We start from the raw sequence: 5,875 nt of genomic DNA, 5'->3' as shown, positions 1-5,875 counted from the left end.
TGTAATGTTTTGTAGGTGTTGCCGGCCAGTGCCGGTTCACCTTATTCATCACTGTATTCACTAACACAAATGTCACTCACACAAGTCTTCTGGCCACTGTCTCTTGAGTCTCCGAACTGGTAATGGACGATTGGAAAGCGTGGAAATCAGCTCGTTGTTGTGACTGATACTTCTTTTTCTATGTTTGGTCGCATTCAGTCCTATTACGTCCTTTATGAATGGTATTTTTAAGTCCTCATGTAATGTTTGGTTTGAAATACACCAGGGTGTATTTGCAATGATTCTTAAAGTTTTTGATTGGTATGTCTGCAGAATTTTGGTGTTTGATGGTTTCGTACATCCCTATAGTTCAATCCCGTAGGTCCATATAGGTTTTAGTATTATTTTGTATATTGTCAGTTTGTTTTCTATGGATAATTGTGATCTACCAAGAAGCCAATTCATTTGTCTGGTTTTTATTTGGAGTTGTTTTTTAGCTTTAATGTGCGCCTTCCATGTTAGTTTCTGATCAAGGTGAATACCTAAATATTTGACTTCGGTCTTCACTGGGATAACTTGGTGGTTTATTGTAACATGTGGGCAATTTACATGTCTGTTCGTAAATGTTATGTGAGCCGATTTTTCGTGGTTTACTTTGATTTTCCATTTTTGGAGCCAGTTTTGTAATCGATCTAAATGTGTTTGTAGCTTGTTAGAGGCCACTACTGGATCATGGTCAAGCGCAATTATTGCTGTATCATCGGGAAACGTGGCCATAGTTGTTTCGTTGGTAGTTGGTATATCAGCAGTGTATAATAAGTACAAAACTGGTCCCAAAACACTGCCTTGGGGTACTCCTGCCCTTATGAGTTGGTAGCTTCTGTTATCTGTTTTCATTTTGACATCGAAATGTCTGTCGGAAAGGTATGATTTTAGAAGTAAGTAAATCTGACTCGGCATGTTTGTTTTTAGTTTGTATAACAGCCCTTGGTGCCAAACCTTATCAAAGGCTTGCTGAATATCTAGAAATGCTGCAGTGCAAATGTTCTTGTTTTCTAAACCGTCTCTGATTAAATTTACTATCCTATGGCATTGCTGAGTTTTGGTGTGTTTTTTCCTGAAGCCAAATTGATCATTAGGTATTAAATTATTTGTGGAGGTTATACTATTTATTCTACTTTGCAGTAGTCGCTCAAATATTTTAGAGAGTATAGGCAGCAGGCTTATAGATCTGTAAGAGGCAGCTTCTGTTGGTGGCTTTCCAGCTTTGGCGATCATGATAATTTCAGCAAATTTCCATTGCGTTGGATAGTAGGAAAGATGAAGGATTCGGTTGTATAAAGTAGTGAGAAACACGATAGCTCTTCTTGGTAAATGTTTGAGAATATCTCCCACTATTAGATCATAACCTGGAGCTTTATGGGAGTTGATTTTCTTTATCTCTTGCATAATTTCTGATGGAGTAATTGATCTAGCAGATGGTGATAGTTGACAGGGAGCATCTAAGTAGCTATTTATTTCTTCATCTTCGAATAAATCTACTGGTGCAAACACTTTTTCAAGGTGTTCTACAAAAACTCTTGCTTTTTCCTCATTTGATCTAGCCCATGCATTATCGTTCTGTCTTAATGGAGAAGCTGTTACGACCGGTCTTTTTATTTTTTGGGTCGCTCTCCACAATGAGTGATCACTGGGAGTCAGGTTTTTGATGAAATATTCAAAAAGATGTATTTCTGAATTCTTGAATTGCTGAATGTAGTCTGTGAGTCAGTCTATTGAGATTGGTTTTGTCCGCTGGGTTTCTTGTGTGCTGACAGATTCTGCGTGCCCTACGCTTCTCGGTTACCAACTCCTTAATATATCTGGGAACATCATCTGTCTTTCTCTTATGATGTACATGTGTTGCTTTCCAAAACGCGCTTTGCATCAGATTTGTGAAATCGTGAACTGCTGTCTCAATTTCTTCTATTTTTAGCCTTACGTTGAGACTTGGGTTGGTAATTACGATTTCTTGAAATTCTAGCCAGTCAGTTCGTTTAGAACACAGTATAGGAGGGAAAACTTTTTGCAGAATTTCACTACGCACATTGATGATGATAGGACTAGGATCGGAGCTAAGGTCAAAGTTTGATTTAATATCACATCGATCGATTGGTACACTTTTGATTACAGCAAAATCTAATAGGTCTGGAATGTTATTTCTATCAGTGGGCCAATAAGTTGGCTCGCCAGTTGATAAATAGTTAAGATTTTTTTAATTGGACTGTTTCCAGGAGATGTTTTCCTTTGCTTGTAATAAGTCTTGAACCCCAGGTAGTGTGTTTTGCATTCCAATCTCCAGCAATTATGTAATGGGAGCCTAGAGAATCAAAAAGTTCATTATATTCTTCAGTTGAGATCATATGTCGAGGGTGACTGTATAGCGAAGCTATGGTACTATGCCATGTTGTGCTTTGTATCTTTACTCTTGCACTTTGTATTTTGTTTGTAATATATGGCTGCAGTTCATAATGTTTAATAGAGTTTTTAATAATTACAGAAGATCCTGCATGAGCTCCACCATCGGGATGATTGACATAACATGTTACATAATTGGGTATTTTGACTACAGTTCTGTCAGTGCTGTGACTTTCAGAAATCTAAAGTATATCAATCTTGTGCATTTTCAGAAAAACAATAATCTCCTGTATATGATTTGCAAGTCCGTTTGAGTTCCAAGCTGCTATGATAAGTGTATGAGCCATTAGTGTGCAATCTTGTTAATAACAGTTTTGAGCATTGTTAAAATCATGCTGTTCTGATTAAGTAGCTGGTTGAACATGTCTCCGAATTGGTTAAGGAAGCTGCTCAAGACGTCTGTTAAATTTTCGTTCTCATTGTGTGTTGACTGCCTGTTGGAATTATTTTGTAATATAGCAGAATAAGTCGGGTTTATGTTGGGATGATAATTTTGGAATGTAGTATTAATGGTTGGCATTTGATGTACTGTTTCTTGGTTTTGTTGGTGGATTTGAGGTAGACCCCTATTGTTGGTTTTCTTGTTAATTAAATCTCGGTATACAGAACAGCCCTTAAAATTGGCTGGATGGCCTCCACCACATAAAGCACATGTGATGGGAGTGTTACGTGGCTTCTGGCAGATTTTTGAGTCTTGTCCACGCCCACATCTTACACAGTTGAATGGTTTTGTGCAGTATGTTTTTGAATGTCCGTACCTCTGGCATCTCATACACTGAACTATTCCATTCTGAGGTCTAGGAGGCTCAACCGTTATTCTTGTGTGGTGTAAATATTGTATATCAAATATTTCCTTATTATTAGTTTGAGGCTCCAAGTCTACAAAGAATAAGGGTAGAGGTGCTTTACTTACTCTGTGTGTGACGTTGACTATATTTCTAACTTTGTGTCCCTTGGATGTTTTATATCATTAACTTTTACAGAATGATGGAGTCCTCTAATAACTACTCGGTAGGCACGTTCCTCTTTTAGTTGATACGTGTGGTGAACTATTCCTTCTTCTCGCAAATATTTTATTAGTTTTCTGTAGATATCTACTGTTTTGGGATATATTTTGACAGTGTTTTTGGATAATGTTCGAGTGTGGAATTCTTCTTCCGCTAAAACGTTTGACAAATTGGTTAACATAGCAGCATAATCAGTAACACCGTAGATGTATATAGGAGGAGGTCTGGATTGTATTGCTGTATTATTATTTTCAGAGGTACTTTTGCTTGTATCCTCATTTGTGTCATCAAGGCTATGTAAAGCATCAAATTTGTTTGAAGTAAGTGTGTTTTGTTTATCAGTATTTGTGCTAGCTTTTTTATGCCTTTTTCGTTTTTGTTTAATAACATCTTGCCGGGGATGTTTGTCTGTTTCTGGGTTTGGATTTTGTGTTTCATCATCTCTGCTAGTCATTGAATAATCGGAATAATGACTGCAATCCAAATCATCCATGTGCTGTGTTGACGCTGAAGGTCCTGGTGGAACGTCAGGTGCTATCGGATTCGGCATGTTAGTGTTAGGTTGCAATGATTGGTTTTGAGGAGTATAAAAAATTTGCTGACCATGTGTGTTAAAGTTTGGTATCATATTATAATTAGGCATAGTAATAGTTACAAACATTCTTGGTTGACCCTGTATATTTGTATTGCATTGTGTATTAGGATAAAATTGTACATTACCAGATGTAGGTACGTTCTGATGAACCTGTATATTATTGGGATCATCATCATCATTTGGCTCTACAACTCTATGTGAGTCTTGGCCGCGTTTACTATTTCCCTCCATTGTTGTCGGTCCTGAGCAGCTATTTCCCATTGCTGTACTCCCATTTTGCGTATATTATTGGGATGACTATACATACTGCGAAGATGTTTTTGCTACTCCTTGGATGTAATTTTAATCATCCATTTTTTTTAAATTCACACACATTCACATTTAAAAATATTAAAATTATAATATTTACACTTCAACTGTTAATGAGTTTGGTTTTTGTATCGCCAGAATAATTACTCGCTGATAATAAACTCGAAATAGATGTTCACTGCTTGAACGCTAGAATGATAATGAAACGAAAGGTATCAAAAGAACTTAACCACGAATGTCAAGAACTTAAAAACAGACAAAAGAAAAATGATGTACCAGAAGAATCCGACGACTTAAACCAAATATGGAAAGAACTTAGCCCTGGAGCAGTCGTGCTGACTTCTGTAACGTAAGTAGTCGCACGTAGAGAAAAAATCTGACAATATAGATTTACATACGAATTTAAATCAAATTTCTATTTTATAATATTTTTATTTACTTGTTACGTTAAAAAGATCTATTTCTAACAATTTTAAAGCTAATTAGTTTTTACCAAAGCCATAAATTCCACAAAAGAAATAAAAAATAAAAAAAAATTATTTTTTTTTTTAATTTCCACGCATTGCTACGATCTTCCTTGAGGCACTTATGAGTGGAAAGCAATGTTGAAAAATGTTTCATAAAGTTATCATGGAAAAGAACACTGGGTTAACACTGTGTTTCTAAAAGCTGAAGCCTACCTTAAACACACAAAACAAAGAGGTAAGAAACCATGGATAACTAATAAAATATTAGAAATGAATGTGAGACGACAACACAAGAACAGAGACTGGAATAAATATAAAGAAATACAAAGACTAATAAGAAAACAGATAGTAGCAGCAAAAGAACAGTGGCTTGCGAAAAATAGGATACCTATAGAGCAGCGTTTCCCAACCGGTGGGTCGCGACCCACTAGTGGGTCGCGAGCGGATTTCAGGTGGGTCGCGGCGTGGCTCTTACAGTAGCTGAATACCGTAAATATATAACATCATGGGTGAGGGATGGGTCGCGAATATGAAAAAACATCAGAAGGTGGGTCGCCACACATAAAAGGTTGGGAACCACTGCTATAGAGTAAACATGACGATAGACTTCTCCATAAAAAAAATAAAGAAATGTGTGGGATTAGAAACGTTAGGCAGTGTGACACAATAACAAGGACGGAATATGGAGTCTTGACCACAATAGAAGAAATAAACGTTTAATGGCGAACATAGCCATGTCACCAGCCCCCCCTTTTTCAATTTGAGGGTCGAAAAAATGCTCATTCGTTTGTATTGCGTTAGTACTGGATTGTATCACCCTTCATTCGTTTGTACTGCCCCCACCCTTTTAAATCTGCCTGGAGGGGCTGGTGACATGCTATCCCCCCTTTTTCGATCTGAGGGCCCGGGATGGGTATGTTCGTTTGTACTGCGTTAGTATCGGATTGTACCACCCTTATTTTGTTTGTACTGCCCCCACCCTTTTAAATCTGTCTGGAGGGGCTAGTGACATGCTATCCCCCCTTTTTCGATCTGGGGGTCCGGGATGGACATGTTCGGTT

This window comes from Diabrotica virgifera, chromosome 8 (genome assembly GCF_917563875.1).
Source record: "Diabrotica virgifera virgifera chromosome 8, PGI_DIABVI_V3a".
Lineage (NCBI taxonomy): Eukaryota > Metazoa > Arthropoda > Insecta > Coleoptera > Chrysomelidae > Diabrotica > Diabrotica virgifera.
This window is presented reverse-complemented; position numbering follows the sequence as displayed.